This window comes from Panicum virgatum, chromosome 6N (assembly GCF_016808335.1).
Source record: "Panicum virgatum strain AP13 chromosome 6N, P.virgatum_v5, whole genome shotgun sequence".
NCBI lineage: Eukaryota > Viridiplantae > Streptophyta > Magnoliopsida > Poales > Poaceae > Panicum > Panicum virgatum.
Genome location: NC_053150.1, coordinates 35,569,378 through 35,583,985, shown reverse-complemented (window position 1 = coordinate 35,583,985; position 14,608 = coordinate 35,569,378).

The following is a 14,608-nucleotide window of genomic DNA, read 5'->3' as shown; positions in this document are numbered from 1 at the left end:
CTCTCATGCCATATTTCAATATAATGTTTTGGTGATTGATATAGACAACACAACACTTGGACTAATATGATTGTTAAGATGACCATTCTCAGGCTTTTAGATTCAAGTGATGACAAAGAGAAAATAGGCGTAGCTAGGCCCGAAGGGCCGCCCCTACGGGGGTTCCGCCCCTTGCTGGTCTCAGGGCAGCGCCCTGAAACCTCTTCGGTCCAAGGGACAAGAATTGAAGAGACCGTGAAGAAATTCAAGTCAAAACGAACAAGACAGAGACAATTTGCTATCACCGGTTAAACCGACGTTAGGCACCGGTTAAACCCACGTTAGGCAAATTGTACTCATCGGTGCAATGGATCCAGAAAGCTGAGACTAGGGTTTCGCGCCGGATGAACCGACGATGCCTGAAGACAACTCGTCGGTGCAATAACTTGAAGTGAAGCCAGACCCAGAGACACCGGTTAAACTGACGATAAATAAAATGTGAGCGTCAGTGCAGTTGTCCAGAGACTCCATTTTTCGGGGGGTTCTGAACTTACACACACCGGTTAAACCGATGTTATTTTTGAGGGCGTCGGTCGATTGATCAAAAGAGCCGTTGGAGCAGTTACGGCTAGTTGCTGGGAAAATACACTCTCCGGTTAAACCGGTGATAACAAAAAGTTGAGTGTCGGATCAACCGGCATTAAGAGATTTCGTCAGCCTTTTTCCCAATGGCTAGTTTGGAGGGTTGGGCTATATATATGCCACCCCACGGCTCATTTGAGGTTGCTGGAGACCAAGGAAGCATACAAGAGTTCAAGATCATCTCCAACCACCATAGAGCTTCATTGTACATCATATAGGCTTAAGCACACTTGTGAGAGTGCTTAGTGCTTGTTTAGGCTTAGTTCTTGAGAAAACTAGCTTGAGTGAAAGCCTTGCTGCGGCGAGCATCTTGTGATCTGTCGTGTGACCCTCCGACTTGGTGTGGAGAGGCAATGAGACTTTGTGCGGGGGAAAAGGAGACCCCCTCCTTGGTGGAGAAGCTCCATAGTAGATTTCGGCCGGGTGACCGAGAGAGACAGTGGCGGTGCACAAGACTTGGTGTCTTGTGGGCACTCGCCTTTACTTGCCGGCAACGCCTTGGTGGTGTAGTGCAAGACGGTGATCGGAAGAGCCTCAGTGTCCCGTGGACGTAGGTGTTTGTGCCGAACCACGTTACATGACCGTGTCTACTCGGGAGTTTGCATCCCTCTTGCACTTACCTCTTTACTTACCATATTACGTTTCCGCATTTACTCTATCTTGCGTACCTTTACTTTCCTAGTTGGTTTGATTAGGATTGGCTAGGTTGCAAGTCTTTTAGGGGTAAGTAGAGAGTAGCATAAATAAACCTTAGTCATAACTAGCATGTGTAGGACGTGTTAGGTTTATCTTATGCAAATAGTTTGAGAGCTAGGATAGAAAGCGATTAGCGACCCTATTCACCCCCTCCCACTCTAGGGTCGGACACCCCGGTGATCCTTACAACGGTCAAGAACTAAAAACTATAAACCCTAGCTAAATCAAGTGTCCTTCATCTCCTTGTGACACTTGAGACTAGAAAGGTCCTTAATCTTTAAAATTGAGTCCTTGGCACGCATGGTTGTTCCGAATTGAGGGGTCTCCTTTCACATTTCATATGAGACTAGACTAATCACTAATTTTTTCTTCAAAACACACGTTAGTCACATACGGTTGTCATTAATCACTGAAACTTACCATTAGCATCTATCGGCCTAGATGCGCTTCAATCCCCCCTTTTTGGTGATTGATGACAACACAATATAGAGATACAAAGATATGAAATTCAAACACGATCAGCAAGCATGTATTATTAGAAATAAAGCACATGTAGGGACATGTCAACACAGAGCAAACACAATATTCAAATAACATGTCCATACACAAAATCCAAGAAGATCCAATCACGCCACAAACCACCAAGCTGCCGAGTAGTCTGCTCGACCGGAGTCGTCGGAGCAGCAGAAGTAGCTGGAGTAGCGGTAGCAATAGGCTCGGTGATGACCGTGGAGTCCATCGGAGGAGCAGGCATGACAGGAGTCAGGTCTGGCTGAGTGGGGCGAACAACGGACGGACGGAGCACCTCAGGCTGTGAGGGTGACTCGAACGTGAGGGACTGAGCTGATGGGTGGTGTATTTGATGCAGAACCTGCTGCTGCCTGAGGAACTCTGCACACTACTCGGCAGTCCAGACACTAGGCTGTGGAGTGTTGGCGCTCCTTAAGTATTCATTTTATCCCCGGTTTAACTTTGATAATGGCATGAATTTAATACAAAATCACTAACCATCCTAACCTCGGCCCAATTATTTGTCGTTTTCGCGTTTGCACATATATTTTGGAGGTACTTCGTTTTTGTAGGTTTTTGACCAATTTTGGAGCATGAAATGGCGAGGCCCACGATCACGCGATTACACGAAGAAAGACAAAGGCCAAATCCCGAACAAAGGATCGAAGGCCATGATGATTAGAGGCCCATTCATGCACATCCACCCTCCAATGAAGCCCAAAAGACAAAGCCCACAAGATAAGATCAAGATACTTCGGGGCTAAGCAAAGAAAAGAGATATTTAAGGAAAGATTTTCCATCCTATCCTTCTCCTCGATGAAATCTCGAAGATAACGACGTCTAAAGGGGTGCAATCGTGAAAGACATAAACTCTAGAAGATTCCAGGAGACTTGGGGAGAAAGATGAACTCGAGACGGCGAAGGAAAGACCCAGGCCGACCGGCCTAGGCTCATTGGGTCGTCCGGCCCAGCCTTTTTTTAGGTCGGTTCGACCTCCCCTTTGACCGAGGGTTCCCTGAGGCTATTTAAAGACCCCTCCCCAAGGTTCACACAGAGAGCAATTCAGGGAGACGACGCCAAGGAGCAAAGAAGATAGAGGGACACCTCTCGGAGAGCCGAGGGTCGTGCTAGTTGTCTAGGGTTTGCCCTAGCCTACGTGGGAATCCTTGCAAGGAAGACCACGTCGGAGTTCTGGAGCTAGGATCATCAAGATCAAGGTAGGGCCCCGGTTGTGATCTTGTCATGTACTATCATTCATGGTGAAGTTATTTGTGATTCCGACTGTTTAGCGACCATGTTCTCTTTCGATTTCGTTCTTTTCTTTGGGTTTGCTTCATCCTAGATCTATTATCGAGATAGATCGCTTAGCATGATCTTGTAGTCATGGTGGCTAGAGGTTCATGGCGGAACTACCAAGGGGGTTCGACTTGCTTCAGGGTATCTTTTTTGAAAGGGGTGGCGTCGTGACAGGCCGTTGCCACTAAGTAGGTGGGGTATCGAGGGATCGGATTGGAGATTTTGAGTTTAAAGATGCTTTTCATTGAGATTCACATCTACCTTACTTCACTTTATCTAGCTGGAACTACAACATATGCATGATCTAGGTGATCTAGATTGGTTATCTCTAACTTTCTCTTGCTACCTTCAGTGTTTGTCGTGTTTTTAGTAGATTAGATTCATTTTCACCAACTCAACACAAAGGAATCTCTATGCTAGTAGATTGTTTCTTGTCTCTTTAGTTCCGTGGATTGATAAACCTTAGGGGAATACTCTAAGGGAAAAGCTACACGAAACCATGCGCTTGCGGTATATAAATCGGGGGTGCTAAGGAGCGTCAACAAGCTTTTCTGGCGCCGTTGCCGGGGAACCATCGATTTAAGATCCAATCTTACTTGCATTCATAAATATTTCTTGATTTTTCTTTTTGACCCCTTTTTTTAGATCTCTTATTTTTCTAAGCTAACTAAAAAAACAGATCTATTCCACGAAAATCAATCTAATCTAGATTTTCTTTATTTTTGCTTTATTTTTCTTTTATATTTTAGATCTTGTATATTCATCTTTTAGATCTCATATATATTTTTCTATTTCACTAACCCCTAACAGGAGATGGACGGGAGCCTCTCCAACAAACCCGAAAATTTTGTGGATGATCCAGAAAAAATTTATAGGCAAAGGAGACGAGAAGCACGATCAAGGAAGCCGGAACTAGTAGGTCCAAAAGTTGAAGTCGACAATTCATCGTCTTCACCTCAAGCAACTCCACCAACAAGTCCAAAGGAGGCGCCACTTCACCAAGGGATGGCGCTACCTGAGCCGGAGCGTACGATCGGAGAGCTATGCACTCCGGACGTTCGGGACTTGCCGATCCAAAATCTCAACAACATCGGAGTTCCGTTCGAGATCAAGACTTCAATCATAAGGATGGTGCAAAGCTCACCATTCACTGGAAAAGAAGACGCTAATCTACATCTTCAAGCGTTCCTCCAAGTATGCCGCACCTTCGACATGCAAGGGATGACTCAAGATCAAATAAGAGCGAGGCTCTTTCCGTTCTCTCTACTCGGAGAGCGCTGCAATGGTTTCATTCTCTACCACCGCACACCGTGCAAAATTGGGAGTCCTTGATGAAAGAATTCATGACGGAGTTCTACTCGCCGGGCAAGACCCAGATTCTGCGCAACAAGATTGCAACATTCGCGCAAGCCCCGACAGAGACTATTGCGGAAGCCTATGAGCGCTTCAACGACTACATCCGCGCCGTACCTCATCACAAGTTCTCGAGGAAAGATGTGGTCCAGAAGTTCTATCAAGGCCTCACTACTGCATCAAGGGGGATTATTGACGCATTGGCCGGAGGATCTATCATTGAGCTCACGCCTACTCAAGTTTTCAAGCTATTCAAGAAGGTGGCGGACAATGACGCATGGGCATCATCGGGGCGCCTACAACCACTCCAAGCCATGGGCGCCGCGAAGAGTGTATTACAAGTGGAACATGAAGAAGTGCTAGAAGGGAACATCGACTCGCTCATGAGAATGTTGGAGAAGATGGAAGTGGAAAAGAGAGAAGCCCAAACTATTGATTTGAAGGCGGCCGAAGCAAGGTCTACATGTGAAGAATGTGGAGAGTACGGCCATGTGCAAAAGAATTGCCCGGAGGAAGCCAAGATGCTCGACTACATGAAGAAGGGAGAATGGATTCCGCCAACCAACTTCCGCTACGGGCAAGGTAGACCCCAATTTAATGCAAGCTCTTCCATTCAAAACTCGGTGCCTCTTCGTATACAATTGAAGGAGTTCATGGAGGAGCAAGGCAAGATCAACAAGGACACCGTCACCAAGTTCAAGGCTATGGACAAGATCTTGGAGAACATTGATGGCAAGGTGACAGAGGTCGGGAGCTCTAACCTTCAAGTACTCAACATGATGAAGATGCTAGAAACACAAGTAACCCAGCTCGCCGGATGCCTATCTAGCAACGAAGGAAAATTGCCTGGGCAACCTCAAAGTCCGGAGACGGCTAAGGCAATTCAAACTCACTCGGGAAAGGAGACCGAAGAACCCGAACATGCAGCGGGAGCAAGGAAACCTAAGCCAAGAGTTGAAGTGGAGACCATCATCAAGGAGAAGGCACCTACTCCTATGCCAGAGATAGTCACCGAAGAGTCTGGAGTTTGAGCTAGATGATATAGACACCAAGATTCTACCGCCAAGGCCACGATACCGCAAAGGTAAACATGAAGATGAGCAATTCAACAAATTTGTTGACATGGTATGCAGGTTGAGCATCAATATGCCGCTCTTGGACGCTCTACAAGTTCCGACGTATTCTCGCTACTTCAAAGACATCATGGGAAACAAGCGCGAGATACCGCCAAGCACTGTCAAGCTAACCGAGGAATGTAGCGCGGCAATCGCTAATGAAGCTCCTGAAAAGAAGAGGGACCCCGGATGTCCTACCATCCCGTGTTCCATTGGATCTCTTATGTTCGAAAGAGCACTTTGTGATCTCGGTGCAAGTGTGAGTGTCATGCCAAAGAATGTGTTCGAGAAACTACGTTTACCGGAGCCGGAGCCCACCGCCATGTGCCTAGAGTTAGCTGACAATTCTGTTCGCTATCCTTTGGGAATCGCCGAAGACGTGCCCGTGAAGATTGGAGAATACTTAGTCCCCGTTGACTTTGTGATTCTCGATATGGGGGAAGGGAGCAAGGCGCCTCTCATACTTGGGAGGCCTTTCTTCAAGACCGCAAGGGCGAACATCGACGTTGGCAAGGGGGAGATAAAGTTCGACATCAATGGCACCACAAGCGAATTCAAGTTTCGTCCACGCCTCGAGGTATGCAACATGATCAATGTCAAATATGTTCCGCCTCACCGCCATGTCACAGAGGAGAAGCCAAAGAAAGAAGAGGAGCCGAACAAGAAGGAAGCGAAGAAGGAGATAGAAGTCGTCGCGTCTATCGTGACAAAGAAGATCATTGCACCCGTCAAGAAGAAAGCTAAAAGCCCGCCTGTGAAGACCAAAAAGAAGACTAACGTAGAAGACAAACCCACACCAAGGATTGTGCGGAAGTGGGTACCCAAGACTGCAGCGCCATCACCGAGCGTTGGTCCGAAGTGAAGAAGAAGAAAGTCTAGCTATAGACTATAAACGAAGCAGCTTTGCGGGAGGCAACCCGTTCGTCGAGTCAAGAATAAAGCTGCCGGGAGTTCAACCCATTCATCGAGTCAAGAATAAGCTGCCGGGAGGACAACCCGCGAAAGGTTTAGGTAAGTGAGTCAAGAATTTTGCTACGCAAGAACATGATATACTTTTGAACAATTGGTAGTTCGGTCAAACAATTCGATTTGGATTTTATTCGCTCAGTCATTCCGATGTTATCTCTTATTCTAAACCAATGACATGAGCCATCCTATGATTTATTTGCCTCCTCTTGAGAAAGCCACATACAAAATTCCATACCTATTTTTGGCGACCGTCCTGTCCATGACGGCCGGACCAAGTTGAGATAAAACACACGAGTAGAGCCGCGCTATGTTTATATTACTTAAATTCTTGATGCGTAGGTTCGTGCAAACATAGAGAGAATTTTCAGTTTCATCACCATAGGATTAGAATTTTTCTAACTTTAATTATTCTCTTTTTCAAAATTCTCTCTCTCATTTTGGCAAAAATTAGAACCTAAACCCAAGACCCACGGTTGAATTCGAGATTGTTCGCTATCAATTCATGAAAGTGAACGGTTCCGGTGCAACCAAAATTAATGTAGTCGGGAAATATTTTTTAACTTACAAATGTAAAGATGTTTCAATTCCCCTCTAATTATTCATTTAAACTCATTGCATGCTTTGAGTTAATTCTGGAATTTGGAAGTTAGAGGAGGATTAAATATCTAAGCGTGATTTGGAAAGGGTTTATGTGCTTGATTAACACCCATTGATCAAAGTGAGTTCACGGGAAAGAGTAGTGGTCTCTACCTACCACCACATGCAAATAATTCAAAGGAGGGAGCAGCCATGCATGGGATGGACATGTGATTTTCAGCAAAGATGGCACCATGTGATGAATGATTAAGCATGGGACAAGGTGAATGACACAAAGTGGAGAAATAATGTTGCAAGTGGACATCAAAGGCAAAGAATGAGTGGTTCACGGGATTTGGACGGTGCAAAGCATGCAAGATGTACTGGACAGAAGCAAATAATTGCACCAGGAAGCCACCTGAGAAAATTGAAGTGGAGAGGAGCCAGAAATCCCCTAGGCCGGCCAGCCCCAAGGCCCTAGGCCGGCCGGCCTGGCGCCTATTTAAGCCCTCTGGTGCTCTCCTTTGGCAGGTATACTCCTCACTCATTTCCTTGCTTATGTTCTTCAAGTTCTTCGCCCAGAAACATCAGTTAGAGCCCTGAAAAAATTCGTCCACCAAAAACTACTCCTAAAATCTCAGAAAATTCACCACAATTCCTAGTTTATTCCACTCTTCGATATATTGTTCTCCCGCCGGCAAGAAACCCCCGGTGTGTTTGTTTTTGAGTGTGTGCAGCAAGGAGTCACCTTGAGTGGCCTCATGAAGTTCATCGTCGGGAGGAGAAGGACGCGTTCATCAACATCCGACGCATCGGCAAGTTGTTCGCGGAGGCACTCGGTCTACGAGTCTCCGTGGAGCATAGAGGAAGACAACCCCGCACCAAGGAGCGACATGCTGCTCCTTGGTGGGATGAGAGACCCGAGAAGCTCCTCCATGCGATTCACCGAAGGGATGCCACCTCCTCCACGGCGTTCGACAAGGTCATCCGCACCACCACCATACAAGCCCAAGAATTCAGAATATGGGTTTATTATCTTGTCGAATGAAGAAGAAGAAAGGCTCAAGTTCATGAAGGGAAGACTACGAGCAAATTATGATTTTGATGATGAAGCATTGGTGAAGCTGAGATTTCATCATGACATCTATGAGCTCTTGGAGAACATCGGTTGGAAGTTATTTTCCGACGGTGTCACGGTTGATATGCAAGAAGAAGTGGCTCTTGAGATGTTCATGACATTAGAAAAATCAACGGAAGTGGTGGACTGATGAAGAAGTTCCATGTCTGAAATTTCGGCTCAAGAATGAAGAGAAAGTAATCACCTATGGAGAAATAGGAAGCTTGCTCGGATTCAAAAGTAATGCATATGAAATGGTGCAAGTTGAGGATAGAGAGCTTGATGAATTTTGGACAAAAATAGCAAAAGATGTCAACCGCCAAAGGAAAAATATAAGTAATGTGACCCTCCAAATATTCCACTCTTGGTTGAGCAAGAGAATTCTCGGGAGGATGAGAGAATCGAAGGTCACCGACCAAGAATTAAATTGGATGTATGCTGCATTGGTGAAGAAGCAAGTAATTGATCCCATCTACATCATGGTTGAAAGGTGGATTTGTGAAGCATCATCCGGTACGGGAGAAGTTGGTTCAGGGTGTTATCTTACAATGATAGCCCGAGCCATGAATCCAAGGTTACGAGTGATCCAAAAATTTTATGTCCCGGGAAGAGATATTGGGATTGATCATTTGAGGCAAGGTCATTATATCGGAGGGGATGAAAAGAAGGGATTCACTATTTCTGAGATGGATATTTCCCTCCCCGATCGAAAGCTGAAATTATTTGCAAGAGGGAGGACTGATTGGCGAGTTGAAAATATTGGAAAAAAGGTGAAGAAATCAAAAAGAGGAAGGTTAATTGAAGGAACATCGGCATCGGTATAACAATAAGACTTGGAAGTAAACCTTCCACCGCCAAGTTCTGCTTATTGGAGGAATGAATTTCAAGGTGCATCAAGTGGACAAGGATACCCGCAAGGATGGACGAGTCAATGGGAAGGAAGCCAAGAACAAGCATGGGGGCATGCTGCGGCGGCGCCCCCACCATTTAGCAACTACGGCTACCCACCCTCGTCATATCAGGGAGAGATGCCTGACTCGTCATTTGGAGCACAATATTTTGACCTCCCTCAACTAGAACAAGGAATGAGAATTATGGGTGCTTATGCAAGAAGAAACATGTAAGATATAGACGTCATCCGGAGGCACACAACCCAACTAGAAGATGGAACCGCGGGAATCGCATATCAAATGGGACTTCTAGGCCTGGCGCCACCGGAACAATTTAATGGAGGAGCATTTCAGCAGTATTATGACCAAGGATACAATGCAAGAGCCAATCAAGGAGATTGATCGACGGCATGACCATGAATAAAATGCTCGCACGTGTGGTTTGGATTTTCTATTTCTTTTCATTTATTTTCAGCATGTGTGCAAGCTTGTGTGTGTAGCAATTTTCTGTTTTATTTATTTCAGCATGTGTGCAATTTGTTTTCTTTTGTCTTCATCACCATGATAAATAAATGTATCACCTACGCTTTAATGTTATGGTTAGTAATGATGATAGAAAGTTTGTGCCATGTTAAAATATGATGATCGTTGCCGCTTTGTCTACTTTCTTATGCTTGGTTTATGCTAATTCAATTGTGGAGGTTATGATAAATTAAGACCCATATCTTTTATTCTTGCTCTTTTACTTAAGCTTGTCAAGGAAAATTTAATTTGGATTTAATTCTGAGATAACCTTGTCAATGATACCTTTTGCCATTGCTCTAACCTTCTACAAGCCTAAATGATATATCATAACAACCCATAGAGCAAAAAATATTTTCAGGTGAATTAATTTAGGATTTATCTTCTTTGGTACGAGACTAAGAAGCTGACCATTCTGTATTTTTGCGTACCTCTCTTTTGCTAGCCATTCTATCCTTGCATTGTGAGTTTCTATACCGGGAACATCGCAAACCTCGCTGGATATCCACCCCTAACCAAGAACAACTTTTTGTGAAACACCTCCTTGACCACAACCTATATATTGAGTATATATATTTATTTCGACGGCAAAATAGTGGAATCAAGAGCAAAATTCAGTAAAACATAAGCTTGGGAACCATCAAAGAGTTCGCAGAAGAAAAATCCGAAGAAGTGGAGGCCTACAGGCAGTAGGCTGGCCGGCTCAACACCCCTAGGCCGGCCGGCCTACCCCTTTTCCTCCTCTGTTGGCTTCAATCTTTCACGAGGAGATGCTCCATTGAATTCCAATGTTGAGTCCAGAGAATTGATAAAGGTTTTGTGCACTCACTCCATCAAGTTATCATCACTTCATTGCTTGAGGACAAGCAAAAGTTCAAGCATGGGGGGAGGTGGAGTAAGTGCATTGTGTTGCCAATGGTTCTGAGGAGCAAAAAGAAAGAAAAAAAAAGAAGAGAAAGAAAGAAAAAAAAGAGGAATAGAGAAAAGAAAAAAAAATGAATGATGATGAAAAGCTCCTCGGTCCCGTTTGCTTCATTAAACTCCAGATACTTTGAAGATTATTCTATACTCAATTATTCCAACCATGTGCAATCCGATAACAAGGACTTCAGTCGTGCCTTGGGATCAACCGTTGTCATTTGCACATGTCCACCATCTAAAGTGTGTGTTCCATTCTCTCCCTCTCCACAAAGAAATTATTTTCCAATGGTCTTTTTGACGAGTCTCGGTAAATCCATAAGAAGTATTTATTGTTTTGATAATATCTTGATTATAATATATTTTGTTAGGACTAACCTTTCCAGAGCTCCAGATAAAGCCTCACACATACATATGAGAGAAAGAAAGGAGAGAGTTCTAGAAAGATTGAGAGACAAGATGAGCTGAGAGTTTCCATGAGCAAATTGCAATGAGGTTTGAATTATTGATCTTGGTTTAGCATTACTTATGGAACTTACTTTCTTAATTCTGAGACTTGTTTAATTTTGAGAGCATGTGCTTAATAATTGTGGGGAAGCATTTAACTTGTATCTACCTTCCACATTGAAAAAGCTGGTTACAACTTGAACTATTAAATATTTTTGGGAGCATTGTGTTTTCTCGTGTATGATCAAGTGCAGGGATTGGATACTGAAAGGCAGCGCTGATTTTTATCAAAGACTTACTCAAGGACGAGCAAGGTTTAAGCATGGGGGAATGTTGGTGCTCCTTAAGTATCCATTTTATCCCCTATTTAACTTTGATAATGGCATGAATTTAATATCAAAATCACTAACCATCCTAACCTCGGCCCAATTATTGGTCGTTTTCGCGTTTGCACATATATTTTGGAGGTACTTCGTTTTTGCAGGTTTTTGACCAATTTTGGAGCATGAAATGGCGAGGCCCACGATCACGCGATTACACGAAGAAAGACAAAGGCCAAAGCCCGAACAAAGGATCGACGGCCATGATGATTAGAGGCCCATTCATGCACATCTGTAAGGATCACCGGGGTGTCCGACCCTAGAGGGGGAGGGGGTGAATAGGGTCGCTAATCGCTTTTCTATCCTAGGGCTCAATCTAATTGCATAAGATAAACCTAACACGTCCTACACATGCTAGTTAAGACTAAGGTTTATCTATGCTACCCTCTACTTACCCCAAAAGACTTGCAACCTATAGTCAATCCTAATCAAACTAACTAGGAAAGTAAAGGTAAGCAAGAAAGAGTAAATGCGGAAACGTAATGCGGTAAGTAAAGCGGTAAGGGAGAGGATATGCAAACTCCTGTGAAGACACCAAGACACACGATTTAACGTGGTTCGGTTGGGACACCAAAGTCCCTCCCTACGTCCACGGCCACTTGCTCACAAAGAACAAGTGTGATACCGAGTCTCTTCGCTTGATCACCGTCTTGCCACGCCTCCAAGGCTCCCGACAAGCAAAGGCTAAGTGACACCAAGTCACAAAGACGAGGTCACCGCCACCGTCTATCTCGAAGCGTCACCACGGCACCGTCTTCACTATCTTGGAGCTTTAACACCAAGTAGGGGCCTCCTTCCCCGCACAAAGTGTCGTTGCCACTCCACACCAAGTCGGAGGGTCACACGACGAGTACAAGTGTTTGCTTGCCGCAGCAAGACTTCTCTCAAGGGAGCTCTCGCAAGAACTAATCCCTAATCAAGCACTAAGCACTCTAACAAGTGTGCTTAAGCCTATATGATGTACAATGAAGCTCTATGGTGGTTGGAGATGATCTTTAGCTCTAGTATACTTCTTTGAACTCCAGCACACACAAATGATGCGGCCTTGGGGGTATATATAGGCAGCACAAGCAAATATAGCCGTTGGAGAAAAGCTGCCAGAAATGTGCTTAACACCGGTTAATCCGATGCTCCCCAAATTGTCATCGTCGGTTTAACCGGTGATACTAAACTGCCCACTGAAAACTAGCCGTTACGTGTACGGGCAATCAACCGACGCAATCGACCGGTGTATGTAATATTAGCGTCGGTTTAACCGGTGAGTGCAACTGTCCTCTGATCCTTGAAAAACAAACTCTCTGGACAACTGCACCGACGCCATTAACCGGTGCATCATCGGTTCATCCGATGTATGCATTTTTCTTGGTCTGCTTCTGCCATTGCACCGACGTATTCAAACTTCCTATCGTCGGTTCATCTGGTGCCAAACCCTAGCCCGCAGGCCATCTCTGTCATTGCACCGATGAGTACATTTTGCCTTACGTCGGTTTAACCGGTGATACTAAAACTTCCCAGACGTGCTCAAGTCAATGCACCGACGTGTGTAATTTGCTTGGCGTCGGTTCAACCGGTGACTTGATTTCTTTTAGGTTTCAGGGCGCTGCCCTGAGACCCGCGAGGGGCGGCTCCCCCTCGACCCCCGTCCGCTAACCGGGTAGCGGAACCCCCGTAGGGGCGGCCCTTCGGGCCTAGCTTCGCCTCTCTTCTCTTTGTCATCACTTGAACCTAAAAGCCTGAGTATATCATCTAAGCAAACACATTAGTTCAAGTGTTGCGTGTGTCATCAATCGCCAAAACATTATATTGAAATATGGCATGAGAGACCATTTTCGCTACAACATCCACCCTCCAATGAAGCCCAAAGAACAAAGCCCATAAGATAAGATCAAGATACTTCGGGGCTAAGCAAAGCAAAGAGATATTTAAGGAAGGATTTTCCATCCTATCCTTCTCCTCGAAGAAATCTCGAAGATAACGACGTCTAAAGGGGTGCAATCGTGAAAGACATAAACTCTAGAAGATTCCAGGAGACTTGGGGAGAAAGATGAACTCGAGCCGACGAAGGAAAGACCCAGGCCGGCTGTTCTAGGCTCATTGGGTCGGCCGGCCCAGCCCTTTTTTAGATCGGTTCGACCTCCCCTTTGACCGAGGGTTCCCTGAGGCTATTTAAAGACCCCTCCCCAAGGTTCATGCAGAGAGCAATTCGGGAGACAACGCCAAGGAGCAGAGAAGATAGAGGGACACCTCTCGGAGAGCCGAGGGTCGTGCTAGTTGTCTAGGGTTTGCCCTAGCCGACGTGGGAACCTTGCAAGGAAGACCACATCGGAGTTCTGGAGCTAGGATCATCAAGATCAAGGTAGGGCCCCGGTTGTGATCTTGTGATGTACTATCATTCATGGTGAAGTTATTTGTGATTCCGAATGTTTAGCGACCATGTTCTCACTTTCGATTTCGTTCTTTTCTTTGGGTTCGCTTCATCCTAGATCTATTATTGAGATAGATCGCTTAGCATGATCTTGTAGTCATGGTGGCTAGAGGTTCATGGTAGAACTACCAAAGGGGGTTCGACTTGCTTCAGGGTATCTTGTTGAAAGGGATGGCGTCGTGACAGGCCGTTGCCACTAAGTAGGTGGGGTATCGAGGGATTGGATTGGAGATTTTGAGTTTAAAGATGCTTTTCATTGATATTCACATCTACCTTACTTCACTTTATCAAGCTGGAACTACAACATATGCATGATCTAGGTGATCTAGATTGGTTATCTCTAACTTTCTCTTGCTACCTTCGGTGTTTGTCGTGTTTTTAGTAGATTAGTTTCGTATTCACCAACTCAACACAAAGGAATCTCTGTGCTAGTAGATTGTTTCTTGTCTCTTTGGTTCCGTGGATTGATAAACCTTGGGGGAATACTCTAAGAGAAAAGCTACACGAAACCATGCGCTTGCGGTATATAAATCGGGGGCGCTAAGGAGCGTCAACATGGAGCAAGAGCCGGAGCAGTAGTGGAAGTAGGAGCAGGGCTGGCAAACAACCCGGTCTAAAGAAGGGGTGACATCGGGAAGGACGCCAAGGGTGTCTGCACAAAACCGCCAACAGGTGGAGCAGGAGCAGTGGGGTCGAACTGGAACTGCTGGGGTGTAGGGAGCTGAGGCTCAGGCAGTCCAGTGTGACGGTATAGCTGACCGAAGCATCCCGAG